The following is a 27,540-nucleotide window of genomic DNA, read 5'->3' on the forward strand; positions in this document are numbered from 1 at the left end:
TCACAATGGCTCACGCCTGTAATCCCAGCACTTTGTCCAAGGCAGGCAGATCACTTGAGGTCAGAAGTTCAAGGCCAGTCTGGCCAACACAATGAAACCCCGTCTCTATACAAAAATTAGCCGGGTGCGATGGTACATGCCTGTAGTCCCGGCTACTCAGGGGGCTGAGACATGTGAATCGCTTGACCCTGGGAGGCGGAGGCTGCAGTGAGCTGAGATCGCGCCATTGCACTCCAGGCTTGGTAACAGAGCGAGACTTAAAAAAAAAAAAAAGAAAAAAAGAAAAGAAAAGTAAATTAAAAGATATTTTTCAAAACTGAATATAGAAATGTATAAGCACAATTTACTATAAATCTGTATTTCCAAACTCAGGTGGATATGATGTTACTAGACTAATATTAAAAGCCTAAATATGGGCCAGGTGTGCTGGCTTACACCTGTAATCCCAGTACTTTGGGAGACTGAGGCAGGAGGATTGCTTGAGGCCAGGACTTTGAGACCAGCCTGTGCAACATAGCAGGACATCATCTCTAATTTTTTTTAAAGTCTAATATTGACTATGTGCACATGAAATGTGTATACCATGTGTACACCGCCCCCCTCCGCCACACACACACTGATCAAAAGAAGCTAAGCCAAATGCCAAGCAACTATAACCCCCAAAACAGTTTCACAAATAGCTCATTTAAATGTTTCTGCATTTAAGTCAACCTAAAATATTAAGTATATTCTCAAAGAAAACTAAATTTGCCTATTTATTCTCTACTTCTAGAGCAGTGCATGCAAAATAACTGTTACAATCTAACACACCTGATTCAAGTATCCCACTAATAAAAATGTTTGTTCTGTATAGTCATACCTTGGTGTATCTGGGTATTGGTTCCAAGGCCTCTGTATGGACCAAAACACGTGCACACTCAAGTGCCACAGTCATCCCTGTGGAATCTGTGTGTATGAAAAGTCAGCCCTTTGTATATGGAAATTTCGCATCCCACAAATACTTTCTGGTTGACAAAATCCATCTTTGGACCCATACGGTTCAAACTCTGTGTTGTTAAAGGGTCAATTGTATATGTGTTTTGTAACACTCCCCCCTCATGAAATGCCAACAACAAAAAGTTTACCAGAAAAGTTTGCATCTGAGCACATCTTTCCCTGTGATTAACTTTTATAGAGCTCTTAAAATAAGTATTGTTCAAAAGCTATTTAATGACAAAGACAAAATGTTCATGACATAAAATTAAGTATAAGAAAAAAGAGCTGGGCACAGTGGCTCATGCCTGTAATCTAGCACTTTGGGAGGCCAAGGCAGGCAGATCACCTAAGGTTAGGAATTTGAGACAAGCCCGGCCAACATGATGAAACCCCATCTCTACTAAAAATACAAAAATTAGCCAGGCATGGTGGCACATGCCTGTAATCCCAGCTACTCGGGAGGCTGAGTCAGGAGAATTGTTTGAGCCTGGGAGGCAGAAGTTGTAGGGAGCTGAGATCATGCCACTGCACTCCAGCCTGGGTGACAGTGAGACTCCGTCTCAAAAAAAAAAAAAAGAAAAACGAAAAAAGGTTAAAAAAAAAAAAAAAAGAAAACAACTATTATTAAAAAAATAAAGCTGGGCTGAGTACGTGGTTCACACCTACAATCCCAGCACTTTAGGAGGCTGAGTAGGGAGGACTGCTTGAGCCCGGGAATTCAAGATTAGCCTGGGCAACTTGGTGGGATCCTGTCTCTACAAAAAAAAAAAAAAAAAATTAGCTGGGCGTAGTGGCAAACGCCTGTAATCCCAACTACTGGGGAGGCTGAGGTGGGAGGATTGCTTGAGCCTAGGAGGCCAACAGTGCAGTGAGCTGTGATCATGCCACTGTATTCTAGCCTGGGCAACAGTGTAAGACACTGTCTCAAAACAACAACAAACCACTAAATGCAATATGTATCCCTAGGTTGGATCCTGGAACAGAAAAAGAACATTAGAAAAACAGAAGAAATGTAAATAGTCTGTAGTTTAGTTAATAGTATTGTACTAGTATTAATTTCTTAGTTTTGACAAATATGTCACAGTTCTGTAAGATGTTAACGTTAGGGGAAGCTAGGTGAAGGGTATATGGGAATCTCTGTACTATCTTTGCAACTTAACATTCTAAAATTATTCTACAAAATTTTATTTTAAAAGTTGCTCTTCACACCCAGTAGCAAACTTGAGAGGATTTGCATTTTTAAAAAATAATGTTTTACACCTATTGTTCTCTCCCCTACCTCCACATAAAATACATAAACCCACAAAAAGAGACTAGATGAACACACACTAAAATGTTAACACTGATTCATTTGGTGGTAGAATGAAAAGGATTTTTTCTTTTTATGTTTTCTAGTGTTTTAATTGCTTTTATAATCAATGAATTATTAACTAAAGAAAATACAAATCAATACTTACTGAAGGGTTCTTTAGAAAGAAAAGCTGTAAGTGTCTAAGCAGAGCTCAAAGGCAGACTACATACAAAACACGTTTGGGCAGACTGTGAAGAACACAGTGGCCAAGGGAAACTGCCAGGAGCATTTAAGTAGGGAAACTAATTAGTAAACGCTGGAAACCTGCCAACAAGCAGAACTTAACAGCTACTCTCAGGTTAAAGTGCCTGAGGCCAACAAGCTATGCTCAAAATTCACATCTTAGGGGAATGAATGTTTTGAAAAGCCCCCAATACTATGAATTCATGGAGATACACAGCCTAGGTTTACTTCAAACATAAATAATGCAGCTGGACACCTGGTGCGCAGCTGCCCACTGAGAACTCCTAGAGACAGTCTTCAGTACCACAATATGTTCCCAAAGTTTTTCTTCCCTACTTCTTTCCTCTCTAACACCTTCCTACCACCTACGCCCATTCCTTAGCCCTAAGACCTAAAAATGGCACCCTGGTGCCATCTAGCAACACACGTAGAATTATCTAGGTCTAGAGACCACTGGAATTACAGAATCAAATCCTATTTCAGATGTGTAACAGATGCCTCCAACACGTTTTTTTTTTTCCTGATACTTTAAAGGAAAAATATGTTCTAGTAACTCCATTAAGCCATAAGAAGGGAAAATTTAACCAACAATATTCTCCAATCGAAATTTAAAGGTACAATCATATTGTCCCTTAAAGAAAGTGCTAGTGGAATCAGATTACATTTTGATAAGAAATTTCTTCTAAGCTGTAATCAGCGTAACTGACATATGTTAGGTTGCAAGCTCCTCCTAAAATAGCTCCAAGTGGGCCAGGTGCAGTGGCTCATGCCTGTAATCCCAGCACTTTGGGAGGCTGAGGCAGGCGGATCATGAGGTGAGCAGTTTGAGACCATCCTGGCTAACACAGTGAAACTCCATCTCTACTAAAAATACAAAAAATTAGCCGGGCGTGGTGGCGGGCGCCTGTAATCCCAACTACTTGGGAGGCTGAGGCAGGAGAATCTCGTGTACCTGGGAGGTGGAGGTTGCAGTGAGCCGAGATCGTCCCACTGCACTCCAGCCTGGGCAACAGAGTGAGACTGAGACACTGTCTAAAAAAAAAATAGCTCTAAGTGGCCTGTTCTGAGTTTTGTGTTATTTTTTAAAAATAATTTTTAATTGTTTGTTTATGGGTCACTCATTCTCAGCAGAAAGTATAGTAAGTCCTACAACCAACACTTAATAAACATTTATATGCATTCCTTTTTACTTTTTTTTTTTTTTTTTTTGAGATGGAGTCTCGCTCTGTCACCCAGGCTGGAGTGCAATGGTGCGATCTTGGCTCACTGCAACCTCTGCCCCCCAGGTTCAAGCAATTCTCCTGCCTCAGCCTCTCAAGTAGCTGGAATTACAGGCGTGCGCCACCACGCCCGGCTAAGTTTTGTATTTTTAGTAGAGACAGTGTTTCACCATGTTGTCCAGGCTGGTCTTGAACTCCTGACCTCAGATCTGCCCACCTCAGCCTCCCATAGTTTACTCTTTCGAATCCCTGTGGACTCTGTAATAAGATACCTAGGATTAACTTAATGACCTACAAAATAAGACACTACACTCTGAGGCAAAGGGGTCTTGTAAGTTTAAGTACCTGGCCTTTACTTCATGAGTTCTGTAACAGTGATTTTAAGCATCAGAAGCCTTTGTTTCTTACTTTCCAGTTCTTGGTTGTGTTTAAGAAAGTAGAGGCTACCTACCAAAAAAGTGATCCTCAGGTATGGTGGCCACTGTACTGTTATTGTTGTTACTTTGAATATTAATAGACATATATCCTGTTTTTCATCAAAACTGAGACATGATTGATTTTTTTTTTTTTGAGACGGAGTTTCGCTCTTGTTGCCCAGGCTGGAATGCAATGGCGTGATCTTGGCTCACCGCAACCTCCGCCTCCCAGGTTCAAGCAATTCTCCTGCCTCAGCCTCCCGAGTGGCTGGGATTACAGGCATGCACCACCACGCCCAGATAATTTTGTATTTTTAGTAGAGACGGAGTTTCTCCATGTTGAGGCTGGTCTCGAACTCCTGACATCAGGTGATCTGCCCACCTCGGCCTCCCAAAGTGCTGGGATCACAGGCGTGAGCCACCACGCCCAGCCAGAGATGATTGATTTTAAGACTGATATTTTATACACCACTGAGAAAGAAAAAAAGTCAATTTGACTGTAATATGCCACTAATTGTAAGACACACCCAAATTTTAGTGAATAAAATTGGGAAATGTTTCTTAGGATCCATAAAACATGTCATACAGTCAATGAAAGAACTATCAACACATTACAAATAACAGAAATGAAAAGTTGTTTGGACCATCTTTTCTTTACTCCTTCCCAGATGTTGAAGATAGTTGCAATCAAGTGGTAGGATTTCAGAGCATCCACGACTGATGTGATGTTCTTTTGAGCCCTGTTAAATATTGATCTAAAAAACAATCTCATAATGCAGACTGCTGGGAACTATTTTCTCCATTTTTCAATAGGGAAATGAAGGTGAAGAAATTAATCAAAATTTTACTAGAAGCCAAATTTAGAATGTTCAGTTTTCCTCTCTACCACATTAAGAAAGCCAATATGCATCCTTCCTCTAAAGGTTTCATGGTTTGCTTTCCTTCAGATTTATCTGGATCTTAATTTAAACACATATCAATCATCTATTGTGAAGGTAATTCTGAAGAGCCACATTCATAATTACACTTGAGCTCATCCCTCTGAAAACAACTTACAATAACATATAATTTGGTAGTTGTGTTTGTTTGTTTGTTTTGAAACAGGGTCTTGCTCCATTGCCCAGGCTGCAGTGTAGTGGGGCAATCAAAGCTCACTGCAGCCTTAACCTCTTGGGCTCAAGTGATCCTCCCCACTCAGCCTCCCAAAGTAGTTAGGACTACAGGCATACACCACCACACCCAGCTAATTTTTAAAATGTTTTGTAGAGACAAGGTCTCGCAATGTTGCCCAAGGGGTCTAGAACTCCCGGCCTCAGGCAATACTCCTGTCTCGGCTTCCCAAAGTGTTGGGATTTGAAAGCAACTTTGAGAATATTTCTTTCTTCCTTTCTTCTTTTTTTTAAAGACAAATGTGAAGAGAACAAATCTCAACAAAAACAGCTGAAATTTCTAAGAAGATGTTTTATTCCATCATACTCTCAAAATGTTTCTTCACCAATACTGGCTGAAAAGCTGTGTATTTTAATCTTTTTAAAAAGACTTTGAATCATCTTTGAAAGGTCTTTGAACTTAATTCAACAGTTAGCTACAAAGAATATTGGTTTCCTATAATTATGTACATAAAATACTCATGTTGAAGACTTAAAGTTTTAAATTTTCCACTTAAATTACAAAATTGAATTCCCAGAAATGATTCATCCTTCTAAATAGAAAGTGCAGTATGGCTCAGGTGAGGTTTTAATCCTCATGTAATTGACAAATGGCATACAATATCTCTGCTATCTAAATGTACTTTAAACACTACATTAGAATTTAAAATGAAAGGCTTTGGTGGTTTTGTTTGTTTTGAGACAGGTCTTGCTCCACCACCCAGGATGGTATTATTGGAGATAATGTCTTCTGGAGAAATTTAGAATGCTAAAAACAAAGCCCTTCATTTTAGACTCAGTTAAAATATGTACTACGACACTACAGAGATCTGAGTTCTTACTTAACCTCTCTGAATCTGTATTTCCTCACAGGTTGAGTTAAAAATACTTCCTACCAACACTCCCTACACTTCATATGGTTTTTGCAGGTTTGGAAGTGGTTGTCGCATGCAATAACCATGAGGACTGAATTAAGTTACTAAACAATGAAGATGGAAAAAAAAAAAAAGGATGGATTAGAGTGATAAGCGCTAGCCTTAATAACACCTGATGATTGATTAGACTGGGAAGGAAAGCAGGAGTCAAGGAAAATACTCACATTTCAGTTGAGGTTGACAGTACATACATTGAGCCAGGGAACATAGGAAGGACACAAGATTTAGAAAAACATAAGCTCAGTTTTGAATGTACTTTGATGTCTGTGAGACATCCAAATGGAGATGCTCAACAGACAAATAGAAATATAGGTGTGGAGATGGGAGAGAGATTTGGGAGCCATCAACTTACAGATCTAAGCATATGGACAGATGAGACTGCCCAGTGTGAAGAAAAGTAAGACCTACAGCAGCTCAGAAACACCAACATCTAAAGGAACTGTGAAAAAAAGAGTGAAAAAAGCCCACAAGGAGACTGGACATTCACTCTCCAAGAAACAAGAGGAAAACCCCCAAGAGTATGGTATCACAGAAGCCTAGCGGAAGATTGAGGCAAGGTGAGATGGGACAGAAAGAACATTGTTGAATCAATAAGGTAAAACTGTAGAAACCAGTGTGGAGAAGAAAATATTTAGCAATATGGAAGAGCAGAACAGAGACAGACAACTGTCTTCAGATTTCCATCTTATGGAGTAATAGGCTTCATTTGCTCCTGAAATAGGAGACAGACCAAACCATAGAAGTCTATGCAAATGGAACAAACTTCTATCTACCCAACAAAGAACTGAGTTCCCTTTAAATGCTGAGTTCCCAGTCACTGACAGTGTTTCAGTAGAATCCACTACTGGTTAAGAAGTGTGATGATGTCTCTAAAAACAAAATGAATTAAATATGCAAAATTGACAACAACAAAGTTAGATGTGATGATTTGAGCTTTCTTTCAATTGAAATAAATTTCAAGGACTAAACTAAATCTGAACTGCTTTATATTAAAGGGAACAAAAAGACACAACAAAACAGCTTTTAAATACTTAAGAAATATAAAGCATATTTCTTATTATTTCTGAAGTTATAAAATACTATATTCAATTAATTCTAAGTGAAACACATAAAAAAGATAAAAAGCATTTTTAACTTTGTAAGTCCAAAGTAAAACATTTAATATGATATAAAACCTCTAAAGACTTCACCAAATTTTATGGTTGATTTTTAGCTGTACTAATTCTCTTTAATGTCATTAAAACCTACCCAACTGAGTTTTCATAACTTTCTACCACTAAATAATTATGTTCTTCATTCATCTCTTTTAAACTTGAAGCACATAAGTGTATTTGTTTGTTTTAAGGTAGGGTTTAAAAGTTATCTGCAATGCTGTATATTTTCCATTTGACCCTCCAAAGCCACTCTCTAACCTTCTCTACTCTACTCTGCACCCTAGGAGCCTCACCTGCATGGAGGCACCAGCAGTCCAGATTGGCTGTGGTTCCCTTCCTTACTGAGGTTCTTCTAATAATGGCCCATTAGGCAGCTCTCTCACATACTTATAGCTCTTGCTGATTCAGGTAACCACTTCTTCTCTCTGTCCCCTTTTAGACACCTAGGAGTGTTAAGAGCTGTTCCTAACAGCCTGGTGTTCCTAGCAAACCTGGCCAATATCACTTGCTGATTTCCCTTAACCTGCCCATAATATGTAAATAATCCGTTTATTAAATTCTTTTCCATTACAGGGTTCCTGCCAGAACCCTGACTTAAGCAGCTGTTATTGATGTTTTCAATACAGTAATTACATATTACACTATAATCACTGGAAAATATACCTTCTGAGAAAAGAGCCACGATCACCAGCTTTTACATTTCTTAGTCAAACCAATTAAACTCCTAAGAATTGAAAATAAAAATTACCAACCTAAAAATGTTTGAGAAGGAATTACTTACACATTTCATTAAGATTAATATCCAAAAATCTCGCAGTCATCCTTCACACCTTATTCTCTCACATCCCATATCCAATCCATCAATCCTTTCAGATGTATCTTGAAAATATATCCAAGTTCAACTACTGCTTACCATTTCGAAACTATTACTTCTCTGGTCCAAATTACCAACATTTATGAATTTTTCCAACAGCCTTCTAATTGGTTTTTGCCTCTGATTGTCTTGCTCTAGTCTTTTCTCAACACAGCAACCAGATTAATTCTGTTAAAAAGTATTAATACAACAGCTTGGTGCAGTGGCTTACACCTGTAATTCCAGCAACTTGGGAGGCTGAGGTGGGTAGATCACTTGAGGCCAGGAGTTTAAGACCAGCCTGGGCAACATCGCAAGAACCCATCTCTAAAAAATAATAATAAAAAAAACTTAGCCAGATGTGGTGATATGCACCTGTAGTCCTAGCTACTTATTTATTAGGAGGCTAAGATGGAAGGATCCCTTGAGCCCAGAAGTTGGAGGCTGTGTGAGCCATGACTGTGCCATTGTACTCTAGCCTGGGTGAGAAAGCAAGACCCTGACTCAAAAAAAAAAAAAAAAAAAAGTTAATGGATACATTTTTCTAAAAATGGTAAAAATCATGAAATCATGACTCTCAAAAAACAGTAAAACAAACATATGTCAAAGATACAATTTAACTCATTAATAATGGAATTAGTAAGATGTTACAGCTGGTTCAGAGGAACATTCCAAGAACTACACATACACAGGGATAAGGAGTTCTGAAAGAAATTTACAAATAGATGCAAAACAGGCATATTCACAGGGCAGTAATCAACTGCATTCTACTAGGTATAATTTATATTTATTTCTATGGATAAGATTTAATTGCATTTTCTACTTTTTTATTGTGGTAAAATACACATAAAATTTACCATCTTAACTATCCATCATCCATCTCTGTAATTCTTTTTTTCTTTTCGAAACAGGGTCTCACTCTGTCAACTAGGAAGGAGGGCAGTGATGTGACCATAGCTCACTGCAGCCTTGACATCCTGGGCTCAAGGGATTCTCCCATCTCAGCCTCTCAATTAGCTAGGACCACAGGTACATCCCACCATGGGCGGTTAACTTTTTAATGTTTTGTAGAGGCGAGGTCTCACTATGTTGCCTAGGCTTCTTTTCACCTTGTAAAACTGAAACTCCACAGCTGTTAAACAATAACTCCCTCTTCCCCCTACCCCCTGACAAAACCATTCTACTTTCTCTCTGATTTTGACTATACTATCTCCTTCACATAAGTAGAATCACACAGCATTTGTCTTTGTGTGACTGGCTTATTTCACTTAGCATAATGTCTTCAAGGTTCATCCATGTTGTAGCATATTACAGAATTTCCTTCCTTTTTAAGGCTGAATAATATTCTACTGCATGTATATACCACATTTTACTTATCCATTCATCTGTCAATGAACACTTGGGTGGCTTCCACCTTCAGCTACTTTGTACAAATAGATATGGGTGTACAAATACCTCAAGACCCTGCCTTCAGTTCTTTTGGATATACTCAGAAGTTGAATTGCTGCATCATATGGTAATTCTGTTTTTAATTTTTTGAGAAACAGCCATACACTTTTCCACAGAAACTGTACCATTTTATATTCTCACCAACAGTGCATAAGGTTTCCAATTTTTCCATGTCCTCACCAACCTTTGTTACTTTCTATTTTTTTTTTTAAATAGTAGCCATCCTTGGCCAGGTGCGGTGGCTCACATCTGTAATCCCAGCACTTTGGGAGGCTGAACCAGGTGAATCTTGAGGCTAGGAGTTCAAGACCAGCCTGGACAACAGGGTAAAACCCCATCTCTACTCAAAATACAAAAATTAGCCGGGCATGGTGTCACATGCTTGTAATCCCAGCACTTTGGGAGGCCAAGGTGAACAGATCACTTGAGGCCAGGAGTTCAAGACCAGCCCAGGTAACATAGCCAAACCCTGCCTCTACTAAAAATACAAAAATTAGCCAGGTGTGGTGGTGCACACCTATAGTCCCAGCTACTTGGGAGGCTGAGACGTAAGAATCATTTGAATCTGGGAGGCGGAGGTTGCAGTGAGCCGAGATCATACCACTGCGCTCCAGCCTGAGCAATAAAGCAAGACTCTGTCTCCAAAAAAGAAAGTAGCCATCCTAATGAGTGTGAGGGTAGTATCTCACTGTATTTCTGATTTGCATTTCTCTAATAATTAGTGATGTTAAACATCTTTTCATATGCTTACTGGCCTTTGTATATCTTCTTTGGTGTAATGTCTACTCAAGTCCTTGGCCCATTTTTAAATTAGTTTTCGGTTTTGAGTTTCAAAAGTTTTTTCTTGTATTGTCTGTGCCTTTGGTGTTACATCCAAGACACCACTGCCAAATCCAATGTCATGAAACATTTGCCCCATATTTCCTTACAAGAGTTGTATACTTTTGATTCATTTTAATTTTTGTATATGGTACTAGGTGAAGATCCAACTCCATTATTTTGTATGTAGATATCCAGTTTTTCCAGCATCACTTGCTGAAGAGACTGTTCCTTTCCCATTGAATAGTCTTGGCACCCTTGTCAAAAATTATTTGACCATATACACAAGTGTTTATTTCTGTTTTTGTTTTTTTTTTTTTTTTTTGAGACGGGGTCTCACTGTCGCCCAGGCTGGAGTGCAGTGGTACGATCTCAGCTCACTGCAACCTCCGTCTCCTGGGTTCAAGCAATTCTCCTGCTCAGCCTCTCCAATAGCTGAGATTACAGGCGTCTGCCACCACACCCAGCTAATTTTTTGTATTTTTAGTAGAGACAGGGTTTCACCATGTTGGCCAGGCTGGTCTTGAACTCCCGACCTCATGATTCACCCACCTTGGCCTCCCAAAATGCTGGGATTACAGGTGTGAGCCAGAACACTGGTCTATTTCTGGGTTCTCTATTCTATTCCATTGGGCTATATGTCTGCCTAAATTTATGCCAATACCATGCTGTTTGATTACTGTAGCTTTGTAGTAAGTTTTGAAATCAGGAAGTGTGAGTCACCAGCTTTCTTCTTCAAGATTGTTTTAGCTATTAAGAGTCCCTTGATATTCCATATGAATTGCAGAACGGGCTTGTCTAATTTTGCAAAAATCATCATTGTGGTTTTGATAGGAACTACACTGATTCTGTAGATTATTTTTAGTACTCACATCTTAACAATATGAAGGCTTCTAATCCATGAAAATCAGATGTTTTTCATTTATTTAATTTCTTTGAGCAATGTTTCATAGTTTTCATTGTAAAAATCTTTCACTTCTTTGGTTATTTGTATTTTATTCTTTTTGATGCCATTGTAAATGAAATTGTTTTCTTAATTTCCTTTTCGTATCATTCATTGTTAGATGAAAATGCTAACTCTTTAGGGTTTTCTATATATAAGATTGTATCATCTGTAAACAGAGATCACTTTACTTCTTTCCAGTTTGGATGCCTTTTCTTTTCCTTGCCTAATTGCTCTGGATGGAATATCCAGTACGATATTTAATAGAATTGGTGAAAGTGGGATTCCTTGCCTTGTTCCTGATCTGGGAGGAAAATCTTTTCAGTCTTTCACCACTGAATATGACATTCGCTGTATTTTTCATATATGGCTTTTACTATGTTGAAATAGTTTCCTTTTATTTATTTATTTATTTTTATTTTTTTTCCAAGATGGAGTCTTGCTGTCATCCAGGCTGGAGTGCAGTGGCATGATCTCGGCTCACTGCAAGCCCCTCCTCCCGGGTTCAAGTGATTCTCCTGCCTCAGCCTCCTGAGTAACTGGAATTACAGGTGCGCACCACTACGCCCAGCTGATTTTTATATTTTTAGTAGAGATGGGGTTTCACCATATTGGCCAGGCTGGTATCAAACTCCTGATCTCAAGTGACTCACCCATCTCAGCCTCTCAAAGTGCTAAAATTACAGACATGAGCCACCACACCTGGCTCCTTTTACTTCTAGTTTTAGTGTTTTTTTAAATCATGAAAGAATGCTGAATTTTGTCAAATGTTTGTTCTGCATCAATTGATACAATCATGTGGTTTTCTCCCATTCATTCTTTTAATGCGTATATTACATTGAACAATTTTCATATGTTGAACCATCCTTGCATTCCAGGAATAAGACGCACTTGATCATGGTATATAATCCCACTGATACGCTGCTGAATTTGGTTTTGCTAGTATTTTGTTGAGGATTTTTACATCAATGTTTATGATTCAATTGCATTTTTAAGAAGTTTTCTGTTAAGTTCCAGTACTCTTAAAAAAAAAAAAAAAAAAGCCTCCCCACCCCTCCACCCTGCCCACAAAATGAGACAGAGATAAACTCAATGGCTGAGCTAGACAGAACACCCATTTGCCTTTTTTGTCCACTTCAAAGTGGTTCACAATTTTTCCTGACAAAGTCCTGCAATGGCTCCCCCTATTCCTCTGAGAATAAAAATTAAGGACTTTTCAATGGTCTCTATGAGATCCTAAATTTTTTAGTATCATTTTCTGCCTCTCCTGTTCCACTACTGATCATGTACTTTAAAATTCTTCTCTCTCCATACTCTGCTCCAGCCACAATGGCCCCCTTGCTGTTTCTAGAATACACTAATTATGTTCCTATCTCAGGTCCTTTGCAACTACTGTTCCTTGTACCTGGAATGCTCTTCTACCAGGTATCAGCATAGCTTGCTCCTTCACTTGCTTCAGGTTTTTGCTCACAAATCAATTTATTAAAGAATTTTCCTGAGCACACTACATATGAAATAGATAAACCCTTACCCACTAGCCCATGATGATACACCCTTTTCCTCTTTCCCTACTACGTTGTTCTCCAAATGACTTACCACCAAGTGGCATACTACATATTGACTTTTTTTTTATTCCCTGCCTCTTCACTCCAATGCCACCACAAAACGTAAACTCCATAGTGACAAAGATTTTGTTTTGTTCACTGAAATATCCTTGGTGCCTGAAGAGTACCAGACAGACATTAAATGCTTAATAAGTTTTAGTTGAATGAATAATATCAGATATTGTTTAAAAATAGCAACGTTATACATATTCATAAAATTTGTTCCTGAATTTCTGCAATGTACAAACATATCAATAAAACTACAACCAAATGCTTTTACATTTTTACTTATTAACATATGTTACTTAATAGTTACTTATTGAGATGACCTGTAAAAATGGGGCTCAAAATTATCACTTAGATTTGTCTGTAAACTGACAGCTATCTCATGAAAAATAATATGAAATTTAAGATACAGTATCACAAAATTTCTTTTAGAAGCAATGCTACCGTGTTGTTATCAATGTGAGCAAGTATACTCATAAGACTGAGGTAGTACCAGATGCTTTCTTTTTTGTACTATAGATTCAATAACTGTCATTTGGATTATAGTTATTATAGCAGATGTAACTCCTGAAGACGCTATCTGGGTAAGTTAACTGCCTAAGAGTCATTATCCAAGCCACATTATTTCCTCCAAGCTAGCTCACTCTTTGACGTTTTGCAGTCCTGGGATGAGCCTGGGTGAAGGTGAAGATACTCTAGGATTGAAACAACTGTTTATATTGGATTTCTCATCCTACAGCTTTTCCTAAGCTCTTTTAATTTCTAACATTAAAAGGTACTTAATATTAACTAGAATTTACTTTGAATATACTTGAACTACCTGCCATATGCAATTCCAACACCAACATCTTTGGTCTACTGAGTTATTTCAGTGAAAATAGAAACATGGTTACATATGGTTGGAAGGTACAAGTTTGGAACATCACAGACCAATGAAATAATGGTTTAGCTACAAACAATATTAGTTTAAATATTTTCTTTCTTTACATACCCTGATTCATTCAAAAATCTGTTTGAAAAAATAAAGAATTTTAGAGCTAGTCTTTTTTCTTCTTTATACTTTTTTCCTGCATACTTTAAATAACCTCTTGATTACTTACAATACAAATGCTATCTAAATAGTTGTTATGCTGTATTTTGTAATAGTTTTTATACTGCTTTCTATTTCAAATAATTTCAATCTGTGGCTGATTGAATTTGCAGGTGTGGAACTTATGGATACGAACGACCAACTATAAATCAAAGATAAAGGCATCATAAAGTAAGGTTTTAAATTCCTCTAGTTGATAAGGCTGGACCTGTTTAAGATTGGGTCTGACAGCATGCACATTTTCACTTTTTAATTAGAATGCTGCAAATTAATATGTTTGTTACACTAAGTACGTCTGTCAGTAAAGAAAAATATTCAGAACACACCCCCCGCCACTTATATCTGGTTTTAGAGGCAATAAATGCTCTTAATACATGGCCCTGATAATATCTGCTTTAATAATAAAAAGATAATAAAATCATCTTTCGAGTATGTGAGGAAAAATTATTCTGAAAATGGAGAAATAACTTATTTGAAACCAGTATCTCTCTTTAAATTATAAAAAATATGTTAGAATTACATCAAAGAATAAGAAGACTTTTTACATAAAGTTATTAGATTTATATCAAAACTACTTCCCCTGAATTACAATAATACAGTGTTAATTTTTTTTTTTTTTTTTGAGACAGGGTCTCACCCTGTCGCCCAGGCTGGCGTGCAGTGGTGCAATCTCAGCTCACTGCAACCTCCACCTCCAGGGCTCAAGTGATCGTCCTGCCTCAGTCTCCTGAGTAGCTGGGACTACAGACATGTGCCACCGCACCTGGCTAATTTTTGTATTTTTAATAGTGAAGGAGTTTCGCCATGTTGCCAGGCTGGTCTCAAACTCCCAGGCTCAAGTGATCCACCTGCCTCAGCTTCCTAAAGTACTAGGATTATAGGTGTGAGCCACTGCACCTGGCCCAGTGTTACTTTTGTACCAGTAACTATACTAGAATAGACTAACTGGGCCTAATAATATTAATGCTATATTCTTTATTTTTACAGAGTAGGCCAAACACACACACATACACACACTTCCTTCAGTTAAATTATACATTCTAAGGTATAGTGTCAGTATTTTCATAAGAATTTTGTTTACCCTGAAGTTTAAAAATTTGAAATATTAAAGAAGTTAAGATTTTAATAAACACAACTTTCTACCATTTGTGTGAGTAGGCCTTCAGACGGCAGCAAATGCAACATAATAAATGTTGGGCCTGTTTGTAAGAACTAGTTATCTGGTATCGTCCTTTACTAAATTTTTTAAAACGTGGGTTGCTCCAGGGGAAATACGCATTCGAGAGTGGGATGTGATCTAAAATCTAATAAAAGTTGCAAAGTACACGACTTCTAGGTTTAAAAAAATTCTTGAGGACTCAGTTTTGTGGTTTTTTTAAAAAACAAACTTCATTACATTTAGTCATCATGTCTCTTAAGGATCCTCTTGGCAGTAATGGTTTTTCAGATTTTTCTTGTTTTTGATAATCCTGACCATTTTCAGGAGCACTGGTGAAGTATTTTGTAGAATGCCTCTCCTCTCTTGGAATTTGATGCTTTTCTCATAATTAGACTGGGAGTATGGGATTTGGGGAGGAGGATTACAGAGATAAAGTGCCATTTTTATCACATCATAGCCCTTGAAACACACTATCAACATGACTTACCACTGTTGATGTTACCCCTGACAACCTACCTGGCTGTCAGGTTTCTCCACTGTGAAGTTACTTCTCCCCAAACTCTTCTGTACTTCTTGGAAGGAAGGCATGCACAGCCCACACTTAAGGATTAGGGAGTTGTGTTTCACCATGATGAAAGTGGAGTATTGACATACATTATTTGGAGTTCTTCTGTATAGTTTTGTCTCTTCTCCATTTACTTATTTATTCAATCATTTATTGATTTATTCCATCATTTATTCATACCACTATCAGCCCGTGAATATTTATTTTATACTCTGAGTTATAATTCAACACTACTTTATACTTTACTTATATTCTTGTTCAAATTATTCCAACTTTGATCACTGTTAGCTCTTTTAGGTGACTCCTATGCCCCTTTGACATAGTCCCATTTTGTGGGTTTTTTGTTAAAGCCCTTCTTTACTTTTTTTTTTTTTTTGGCACTACAAGATGTTCTAAGCTGATCTTGTCTATTTTTTTATTTTTTAAATTTTTTAAAATTTTATTCATTTTTTTTGAGACGGAGTCTCACTCTGCCGTCCAGGCTAGAGTGCAGTGGAGCCATCTCGGCTCACTGCAAGCTCTGCCAACTGGGTTCACGTCATTCTCCTGCCTCAGCCTCCCTAGTAGCTGGGACTATAGGCGTGCGCCACCACGCCCAGCTAATTTTTTGTATTTTTAGTAGAGACAGGGTTTCACTGTGTTAGCCAGGACGGTCTTGATCTCCTGACCTCATGATCCACCCGCCTCGGCCTCCCATAGTGCTGGGATTATAGGCGTGAGCCACCACGCCCGGTGTTTATTTTTATTTTTTTGAGATGGAGTCTCGCACTGTCGCCCAGGCTGGAGTGCAGTGACACAATCTCGGCTCACTGCAACCTCCACCTCCTGGGTTCAAGTGATTCTCCTGCCTCAGCCTCCCGAGTAACTGGGATTACAGGCGCCCACCACCCTGCCCAGCTAATTTTTTGTATTTTTAGTAGAGACGGGGTTTCACCATGTTGGCCAGGCTGGTCTCGAACTCCTGACCTCGTGATTTGCCCACCTCAGCCTCCCAAAGTGGATCTTGTCTATTTCTTGCCCTAGTCCTAGATTGAGCCATTTCTCCAAGGAACCCTGGTCCTTTTTAAAGGAGAAGGGTACAGATTTAGCATCCCTAATTGGAAAACTCTGAGAATTTTTGAGCACCAACATGACACCACAAGTGGAAAATTTCACACGTGACCTCACATGATGCGTGCACAAAATTATTTAAAATATTGTATAAATCACCTTCAGGCTATGTGTAAAGGCATATATGAAACATAAATTTTATGTTTAGACTTGAGTCCCATCCCCAAGATATCTCATTATATATATGCAAATACTTTGAAATCCAAAAAACCCCTGAAATCCAACTGGGCATGGTGCTCACGCCTATAATCCCAGCACTTTGGGAGGCCAAGGTGGGCAGATCAAGAGGCCCGGAGTTCAAGACCAGCCTGGCCAGCATGGTGAAACCCCCATCTCTACTAAAAATACAAAAAATTAGCCAGGCATGGTGATGCGTGCCTGTAAACCCAGCTACTTGAGAGGCTGAGGCAGGAGAATCACTTGAACCCAGGAGGCACAGGTTGCAGTGAGCTGAGATTGTGCCACTGCACTCCAGCCTGGGCAACAGAGTGAGACTCTGCCTCAAAACAAAACAAAACAAAACAAAACAAAACAAAACAAAACAAAACAAAAACCTTGAAATCCAAAACACATCTGATCCCAAGCATTTAGGATAAGGATAAGGATAATCAACTTGCATTAGAAACCAAGATTTGGGTTCTTGGTGTGCTCTTGCTACCGGGGTGTCATTGCATCTAGGAGGGCCTCTGTGTAACTAAATTTTATATTATTTTGTGGAGAATTTGCATAACAAAATATAGAAATAAACTCATGGAGAATATACTAAGACTATGAAGTTGAAAGATTAATACAATTATAGATAGGGTATTTTCACTTTTTATGAATGTGTTTTGAAAATAATGCATCTGAATAATATAAGGGAACCTAAATTTTAAAAAATATAAACTTAACACATGCCATTTTTGTTGCAAAGAGGAAAAGGTGGCAAATGTATAATGTCAGGAATAAAAGAGGAAGTTCAGTAGAATCCACCTTAATTCAAATGGACATGAAGTTAGTTGGATAAGGCAGGAAATTAAAACACACATACCACCCCCACACACACCCCTTACCTTAAACATTTTATTTTAGCTTAGACATATAAAAAGGCATGAATTTACCAAACTTAAGGCCAGGGCCTCTTTTTGTTAATGGGAGACTGCTCATTAGAATTCTGTATTATGTTTCTCATACAAACCTTACGTAAGTTGTATGTTGTTTGAAATGGATCTAGGAATTCTATTTCTAGCAACATGGTACGTTAGATGTCCAGACTGGCTCTACTGTTGGAATCTGCAATGCTTTATATATATATATATATATATATATATGGTTTTTTTTTAATTTTATTATTAAATGTTTTCCTACTTTGGCACAAATGTAAAAAGCTACGAAAGGTGGCTCTTGACTTTGAGGTAATTTCATAATGCTGCTTAGAAAACTGCAGACTGCAGGAGACAGATTATATAGATTAAGACTGCCTCGCATACAGTTGCAAATCCCCAAATCCACAAAGTACAAATGAATGAGCAGTAAACCTACCTTGTAGAATATGACGGCAAGTAAACTTGCCTCCTTGATCTTGATGCTGGTATAAAGAAGAAAATCTCTTGCAAGAATTTATAAGTATAAGCCAGCTCTTAAATGAGTTTGTGGAGATGAAATAGGATGAAAAGGCATAAGTAACATGAAAAATAGACTATATGTCTAATTAGAGTTATAGAAGGAGAAAATAAGAGGCATTATTCAAAGAGATAATGATTAAGAATTTTCCACAATTATTCAAAGACATTATTATTATCCTCAGATCCAGGAAGCCCAAAGAATCCCAAGTGGGATTACAAAAAAATAAAATGATGGAATGAAAAAAATAACGCCTCAATACATTATACCAAACTGCAAAACACTAAATGGGAAGGAAAAAAAAGGCTTAAGACAGCCAAATAAAAGGGTGATTACTTACAAAGGAAGGGCAATTAAGACTTCTCAACAGCAATACTGGCAGTCAAAGTACTGGAATAATGTCTTCAATATGATGAGAAAACAGAATTCTACACACAGAGAAACTACCTTTCAAGAATGAAGATGAAATAAAGACATCTTTAAACAAAGAAAAAAGTGTCTTTTTCACCAAAGGATCTTCACTAAAGGAAATTCTGAAGAACGTACTTCAGGTAGAAAAAAAATTATCATAGAAGAAAGGTCTCAGATCCAAAAAGGAACAATGAGCCAAGAAAACAGTAATTAGGTAAATAAATTTAAACAAAGATTTACTACCTAAAACAGTAATTTGTCTAAAATTCTGTATGTATGCATAAGAAGAATATGCCAAAACTAAGATAACAGACAACAGTGTTACAGGTTGGGAGGAGGACAACCAGAGCATGCTAAGTTACTACATTATTCAGGAATAGGTTAAAGATACTGATTAATTTGGACTTTCCTAAGAAAAGCATGTTAAAATAGACAGAGCAACCACTAAAAGAATAAATAATATATTAATTATAAACAAGTATACATGCATGCAAGGTATGGAGAGGAGATGGAAAGAGACAAATATATATGTCTAACTCAACACAAAAAACTGGCAAGAAGGAGATGAAGAATTGGATAAATAGAAAAACCACAGAAGGGGACAGAAATATATGTAAATCAGAGCTGGGCATGGTGGCTTACATCTGTAATTCCAACACTTTGGGAGGCTGAGGCAGGAGGAACACTTGAGTCCAGGAATTCAAGACCAACTTAAGCAACATAGTGGGATAACATCTCTAAAAAATTAAAAAATCAGCCCAGCACAGTAGCGCATGCCTGTGGTCTCAGCTACTTGAGAGGCTGAGGTGGGAGGATCGTTGAGCCCAGCAGACTGAGGCTAGAAGATCGTGCCACTGCACTCCAGCCTGGGCAACAGAGTGAGATCGTCTCAAAAAAGAAAAAAAAAAATTAAAAAAAAAAAAACTAAATCTATCGGCAACACAATTGACTAAAATTCTCCAGTTAAAACATAAAGATTGTCATTCAGAACAAAAATAAAACTCAACCTTATTCTATTTACAAAACTCCAACCAAAATACATGAAAAACTAAAGAATGAAAATACTGTCCGGGTGCGGTGGCTCACGCCCGTAATCCCAGCACTTTGGGAGGCTGAGGTGGGCCTCCCTGAGGTCAGGAATTCGAGACTGGCCTGGCCAACATGGGAAACCCCATCTCTACTCAAAAAACGGAAATTAGCCAGGCATGGTGGTGCGCACATGTAATCCCAGCTACTCAGAAGGTTGAGGCACGAGAATTCCTTGAACCCAGGAGATGGAGGTTGCAGTGAGCTGAGATCGCACCACTACACTCCAGCTTGGGCGACAGAGTGAGACTTCGTCTCAAAAAAAAAGAATGAAAATACTACAGTAACCAAAAGAAAACTACACTAGCTATATTAATCCAAGAAAACAGCAATAATAACAATTAAAAAAAAAACTGTAAGGCTAAAAGTGTGTTTAAATAGAGGGCCCTTTCATAATAATAAAAATTCAATTCAACAAAAAGATAAAACAATTCTAATTCTAAATTGTTTCATTATTTTGGCTTATTATTAATGTACTTAATAGCATACATTCAAAATAAATAAAGCAAAAATTAACACATCTATAAGGAGAAACTGACAAACCCATAGCCATGGTGAGAGACATTAATTACCATGTCTTTCTTACTACAGAAACTCATAAATCAGTCCCCAAATAAAACTAAACCTGAATCCAAAACAAAACCAAGATAGAGAAGATATGAAGAGAACAATTATCAAGTTCTTACACATAAATATAACACTGTACTTAATAACTGAAAAAGTTGCATTCTTTCTAAATACACATGGAACATTTATAAAAATTAGCCATATTCTAGGTGGGAGGATTGCTTGAGCCCAAGAGGTCAAATTATTTTAATCCTTTCATTTCCCTCCATATTTTAGAAATTAATCACTTAAACAGCAATCATTTCAAAGCAAAGAGACTATCTGATTATGAAAAATAATATGATGCTCATGTAATACAGGGCTGCCACTGTTCAAACTAATTCACATCTTAAATACATCACATTTATGCCCTCATTTAAGATCAACACATCACTGTAGGGATTAACAAAAAAGGATAAAAAAACAAAAATAACGCATTTAAGTATCTACATCAATGCCTATATCTAGATCTCATTTCAAGTATTAGTAATGGTGCCCACAGTAAAATCTTAACAGCATCTCAGGTAAATGGGATGTTAGTTTGACCATTCTCACTGTCCTCGAATCATTATTTTTACCAAACTGGCTACTTATTTGTCAGATACGCCCAGAACCCATCTTTGGATGCCTTGAGGAAAAAACACTCAGTTTTTTAAAAAGAAGAAATGGAACAAGTAGACAACACATTTTTAGGAATTTCCAAATCATTCTGAAATTACAGTGCCAAAGAAATACACAATTACAAGGAATACATTATTTACTTGGGACTATTAATACTGTATATATGACTGAAAAGGATCAGTTGGAAAGATGACATTTATTCCAAGATAAATGATTTAAAAAACAATAAAAATATGTATCTATCAAGCAAAATAAATTCATTGCCATTTCATCTACCATCAAAGCACCGTCCCCAACTTTAACCCCAAACACACACATACATACAAGGCAGATCTTTTTCATCTAAACTGTAAGCCTGTGGCTTACATGAAAACAAAATGCTTTTAACCACACACAAGCTCCAGCACTCAGATTTGTAGTTTCTACATGCTGCCCACACAGCACTTTGTGAGCATGTGATTAGGAGGAATGATGCATAATCACACCACATTCCTTCCCTCAGCTCACACATCGAGAACTTGCCCTCTCAGCTGCATTCTTCTCCAAACAGCCATGGTCACCTTAGCAACCCTGTACTCCTAATATGGACAGCTGGTCCATTTAAAGTCAGTACTTCTTGGCAGGGAAAATGCTTGTTCTTCAAATTGGGGGAGAGAGGAGAGGTTTTCCTTTCAATACACATTACAGGGGTTGATTTAACTTGATCAGCACTTTTGTTACGTGGCAGCAATTTGTGTTGAGTTTCAACCTATTCTGAATTTTGTTTTTTTGTTTTTTAATCTAAAAGCACGTAGCTGAAAAAATAAAATCAAGCCAGCTAGTAAGGAATTCTAAGAGTGGAACATGAAACAAAAAGGTATCTAAAATAACTGTTCTTTTATAAACTATACAATGATCCACATTTTTGTGTATTATGTTCAACCTCAGCTAAAATGAACTGTTAACACCTGAAGCCCTAATACACAATAAGAAATCAGGGTCAGAAGACCCACCTCTTTTTAATATCATAGTGTATTTTTGAACAACAAAAACACTGCTAAACTTCAAAGTCCCATAACACCAAGTAGACTATCAATCTGCATTTCCGTATTCCACCACCTACATGTGAAATCTCTCTCAGTCTTTCCACAGGCTTAAATGTAAGCTAGGTGTAAGCCAAGTGGTTACTATTATATATCTGAAGACCCTTCAGACTTAAAATGACCTAGAATGGCACTAGATTCCTCAAAAACAATCTAAATCTCTGCCTCTAACAATAAAGCAGTGTCTGAACCAAATTAAGCCATTTGGTACGGAAGACACTGGTTTATAATCCAGTATACCTGATTTTCACACTACAAACAAATAATTTGGTGGGGAGGGGAATACTATATTCTGAAAAACACAAGATCAAATTGCTCATTTCATCCCCTCGATGAAATTCTAATTTCCCACCATCAAAACTAGACACATAACCTTTAAGTAAACAGGCATGCTCAAAACCAGAAATATGGCCAGGCACGGTGGCTCACACCTGTAATCCCAACACTTTGGGAGGCCAAGGCAGGTGGATCACCTGAGGTCAGGAGTTCGAGACCAGCCTGACCAACATGGAGAAACCCCGTCTCTACTAAAAATACAAAACTAGCCAGGCATAGTGGTGCATGCCTGTAATCCCAGCTACTCAGGAGGCTGAGGCGGGAAAATCACTTGAACCCAGGAGGCGGAGGCTGTGGTGAGCCGAGATCGTGCCATTGCACTCCAGCCTGGGCAACAAGAGCAAAACGCCATCTCAAAAAAAAAATCTAGACAACTTAAATTTATGGCATTCATTCTAAATTGGAAATACTTATGAAATACTTTTCTATATAACAGAGGTGGACCAATTCCATATTAATAAATGTTCCTTTGACTATGGCCTACAGTATTCAGTGCCTATATTTTTGTCTGTATATGTGTGTTTTTTAAACTTCTCAGGCTATGAGGTTCTTCCTGGTTAGAAACAACTTCTTTCAAGTTAAGACTATCCTAGTAATTATACCTTTTATACATAGGAAAGTATTGGCTGATACTTTGGCAGTATAAGATTAGTAAAAGAACCTAAAGCCAATCCTACTACTGGTTTCCTCATTTGTAAAATGAGAACACTATCTATTCTATTTATGCAGTGTGGTAACATTTCAAAGTAAGAATAATAAAATTACTACGCCATACAAAAGACTCAAAATTAAAGAAATTGGAGAAAGGGACTATGTCACCTGATGTATAATTCTCTTAGTTTTTAAAAGGGATGGCGGGAATATTCAACAATGAATAGAATAACAAGTCAATATCAACTTCAGTACTTTCTGGTCTTCCCACCAAAGATCTTATAAATACTTAAGTGCTGATATATAAATTAATACTTCTTTTAAAAAGCCTTAATCTTGGCTTCACTTTCAGCAGGTGTGTGAATTCCCTTCCTGCTATAGTTTGAATGTGTCCCTTCCAAAATTCAGATGCTGAAATTTAATGGCCAATGTGACAGTATTAAGAGATGGGACCTTTAGGGGGTGACTAGGTAATGAGGGCTCCTTCCTCATGACCTAATTAAGGCCTTTATAAAAGAAGCTTTGCTCAGCATTAGTTTTGCTTGCCCTCCACCTTCTGCCATGCGAGGACATGGCATTCCTCCCCTCTGGAGGATGCAACCCTTACCAGACAGACAAACAAATCTGCCAGCCCCTAAGAGAGCTTCTATGAACCCTCTACTCCTCCAAGTCACGTAGGCAATGTCCACTGAGTAAAAGATAAATGAGCCCCAATGGAAGAACTTTTTTACTAAAAAGGATAAACCCACTCAATAAGCTCTGACCATGAGAAGCAGTATTTGAATTTTAAAGGTGACTACTTTTATCATACCCTTTCATCCTAAATTCAGACAAGATGATCTGTGTCTTGCTAGCAAATTCTGACATAGTAAAACAGTAGCTAATAAATTAGTGAGAATCCTATAATAAAGAAAAGATATTAAATAAATACACTGAAACAAATTTTTAAAAATCAAGAGCAATTAAGCCTTACTCAACAATATTAGTTTTATTACTATATTTACAATTTCTTACCTTGTGGAATTCTCTTCTGAGAAAAACAGATACAATTTTGTTCCTAAAAAAATTTCAGGTAGAAAGTGGAAATGTTAGTTTCAAGAGAGTCTATTAAAAATGAAAAATTACAAAATGCTAACAGAGTACTTTCAGAATATTATGCTATGACATTTGATATTATGAAAGCTTGAGAGACAGTTGGTCTCTAATAACAAAAGTATGTGTTATAAAAAAACAAAATTTATTACTTTTATTACAAAAATACTTATTCTATCCACTAAATATCAAGTCATTTTGCTAGGTGCCTGATGATATGTGGTAATTTTTATATTCTAAAACAGCTGTTAAGTCAAATAGATTTTACTCTTTCTAAGACTTGATGTTCTGAAGGGTACTTTTTTTTTTTTTTCGGTGTAATTCACATAAGGTAAAAAGCATTTCTTTGAACAGTGTTTTTTTTTTTAACATATTCACAAAGTTTTGTAACCATGACCACATCATCTAATTCCAGAATATTTTCACCACTCCAATAAGAAACCCCATACTGAAGGTATACTTTTAATCCTAGGAAGAAACATATGAAACAAATTTAATTTTTAAAAATATGCAAGAAGCATAATGATCAAAATTATGCTGTAAGATACACCACAGAAATACACTTCTTAGAGCTGTATGGTAGAATTTGTACTACAAAGTAAAACCAAAAATACAAGGTAACTTTAATGTCTACCTTTTTTTTTTTTTTTTTTTTTGAGACAGTGTCTCACTCTGTTGCCCAGGCTGGAGTGCAGTGGCGCAATCTCAGCTCACTGCAGCCTCCATCTCCCGGGTTCAAGCAATTCTTGTGCCTCAGCCTCCCAAGTAGCTGAAATTACAGGTGCGTGGCAACATCCCTGGCTGATTTTTATATTTTTAGTAGAGACAGGGTTTCACCATGTTGGCCAGGCTGGTCTTGAATTCCTGACCTCAGGTGATTCACCTGCCTCGGCCTCCCAAAGTGTTGGGATTACAGGTATGAGCCACCATGCCCAGCCTGTCTACCATATTTTTTAATTAAATGATTTTCAAAGTAGATAACTATGAAGTTAAAAAAAAAAAAAAAAAAAGATTTGACCACACTTACCAAGCTGGTTGACACGCCACAGCTGCATCTTACTTTATGACAAATGGACTGTTTCATCACTTTTGCATCTGGGCATCTACTTCTTAATGGTCATTTCTAAAATATAGGTTAAGTTATTAAGAATGTTACTCTTGAATATATTATAACAAAACTCTTTAAGGATAATTATCTAAATTGTAGTGACCAGAAAGAACTCTCAAAGCACTTTTTTCCCCTTTGAGACAGGGTCTCATTCTGTCACTCAGGCTGAAGCACAGTGGCACCATCACACCTCACTGCAGCCTCAATCTCATGGGCTCAGGCGATCCTCCCACCTCAGCCTTCTGAGTAGCTGGGACCACAGGTGCATGCCACCATGGCCAGCCAATTTTTTAAATTATTATTTGCAGAGACAGGGTCTCACTACATTGCCCAGGCTAGTCTTGAACTCCTGCACTCAAGCAATCCTCCCACCTCAACCTCCCAAAGTGCTGGGATTACAGGTGTGAGACACCATGCCCAGCCTCAAAGCACTTCTTGAGCAACCTTCTCATAAAAAACATTATTAACAGAGCTGAGACTGAGGTGGGAGAGATAGAAAACTGGCTATTTGCCCCACAGGACCAGAACTCTTTAGTCCTCAATTCCTGTCACCCAGTGGGACCTTGCAACTCCTGAGTGCCATTTACAGATTGGAAAAAAAAAAAAATATATGGGAGCCCTAATATAGTACATTCTGAATACAACAAATTGCTTATTTATTATAAACAATTATCATTAATTGTTACAAGCAATTATTATTTTTGTTTATTGTCAACTTTCCCCCTATAACTAGAAAGTAAACCACAGAAGGGGTTTTTGTTTTTATTTACTGCTTGTTGTTTTTTTTCTTTTGAGACGGAGTCTCACTCTGTTGCCCAAGCTGGAGTGCAGTGACGAGATCACAGCTCACTGCAACCACTGCCTCCCACGTTCAAGCAATCCAACTGCCTGCCTAGCAGTTGGGACTATAGGCGCACTCTACCATGCCTGGCTAATTTTTGTATTTTTAGTAGAGACAGGGATTCACCATGTTGGTCAGGCTGGTCTTGAACTCCTGACCTCAGGTGATCCGCCCACCTCAGCCTCCCAAAGTGCTGGAATTACAGGCGTGAGCTGCCACACCCCGCCTATGGGTATTTTTCAAGCACCTAAAACAATGAATTCCATGCTATAAGCGTTCATAGGGATTTACTGAAATGATTAATAAACAGATGAATTTTTTAAACTTAAATTGATGAAATATTTAACCTTCCAGTACTATTTACTTATTTATTTATTTTTGAGACAGGGTCTCACTCTGTCGCCTAGGCTGGAGTGTTGTGACGTAATCTCGGCTCACTGCAACCTCTGCCTCCCAAGTTCAAGCGATTCTCCTGTCAGCCTCCTGAGTAGCTGGGATTACAGGCACATGCCACCATGTCTGGCTAATTTTTGTATTTTTAGTAGAGACAAGGTTTCACCATGTTCGCCAGGCTGGTCTGAAATTTCTGGCTTCAAGTGATCCACCTGCCTCAGCTTCCCAAAGTGCTGGGATTACAGGAATGAGCCACCATGCCCAGCCTACCTTCTAGTATTTTAAAATGTCACTACCCATGTAGTGTTCATCCTAAGAGCTCCAGTTTCAAAAGATATTCATATTATTACCACTTCCACTCTTACTACCATGCCACAATATTTTGCATACACATTAGTATAATAGTTCCCTGTCTGATCTCCCAGCCTCTCTCTTGCTCACCTCAACAAGTCAGTGAGATTAGCCATTTTCAAAAGAAAGTCAGATCATGTCATTCTTCCAATCAAATCCTCCAATTGAGTCCAGCTCAGTAGTCTAAAAGCCAAACTCCTTACAAAGGCCCATAAAGACCATGATCTGCTATCCCCCACCCCATCTCTCTGACCTCATCTACCACTGTCTCCCTTATTCATCCCATTCAAGCCATACCAGCCTCTTTCCTTTCCTTAAACTTATCAAGCACCTTCTCACTTCAGGGTCTCGGGACTTGTTTTTCCCTCTGCCAGTAACAA

The 27,540-nt window shown here is 37.8% G+C and overlaps 1 protein-coding gene across 3 annotated transcripts in view; it reads right to left on the reverse strand.

The window, feature by feature from the left end:
• The window catches only part of FRS2 (fibroblast growth factor receptor substrate 2), a 109,549-nt gene that overhangs the window by 24,294 nt on the left and 57,715 nt on the right, over positions 1-27,540 (reverse strand). For 2 of the 3 annotated variants that reach the window (XM_030820001.1, XM_030820002.1), the window contains 2 exons: positions 25,495-25,590; positions 24,390-24,432 (listed from right to left, as the gene is read on the reverse strand). The gene's annotated coding sequence lies outside the window, so the exon portion shown is untranslated. Of the gene's footprint in view, positions 1-24,389; positions 24,433-25,494; positions 25,677-27,540 lie in introns of those variants that run through there. The other variant, XM_030820003.1, reaches the window with a different exon arrangement.

Source organism: Nomascus leucogenys, chromosome 10 (genome assembly GCF_006542625.1).
Source record: "Nomascus leucogenys isolate Asia chromosome 10, Asia_NLE_v1, whole genome shotgun sequence".
Lineage (NCBI taxonomy): Eukaryota > Metazoa > Chordata > Mammalia > Primates > Hylobatidae > Nomascus > Nomascus leucogenys.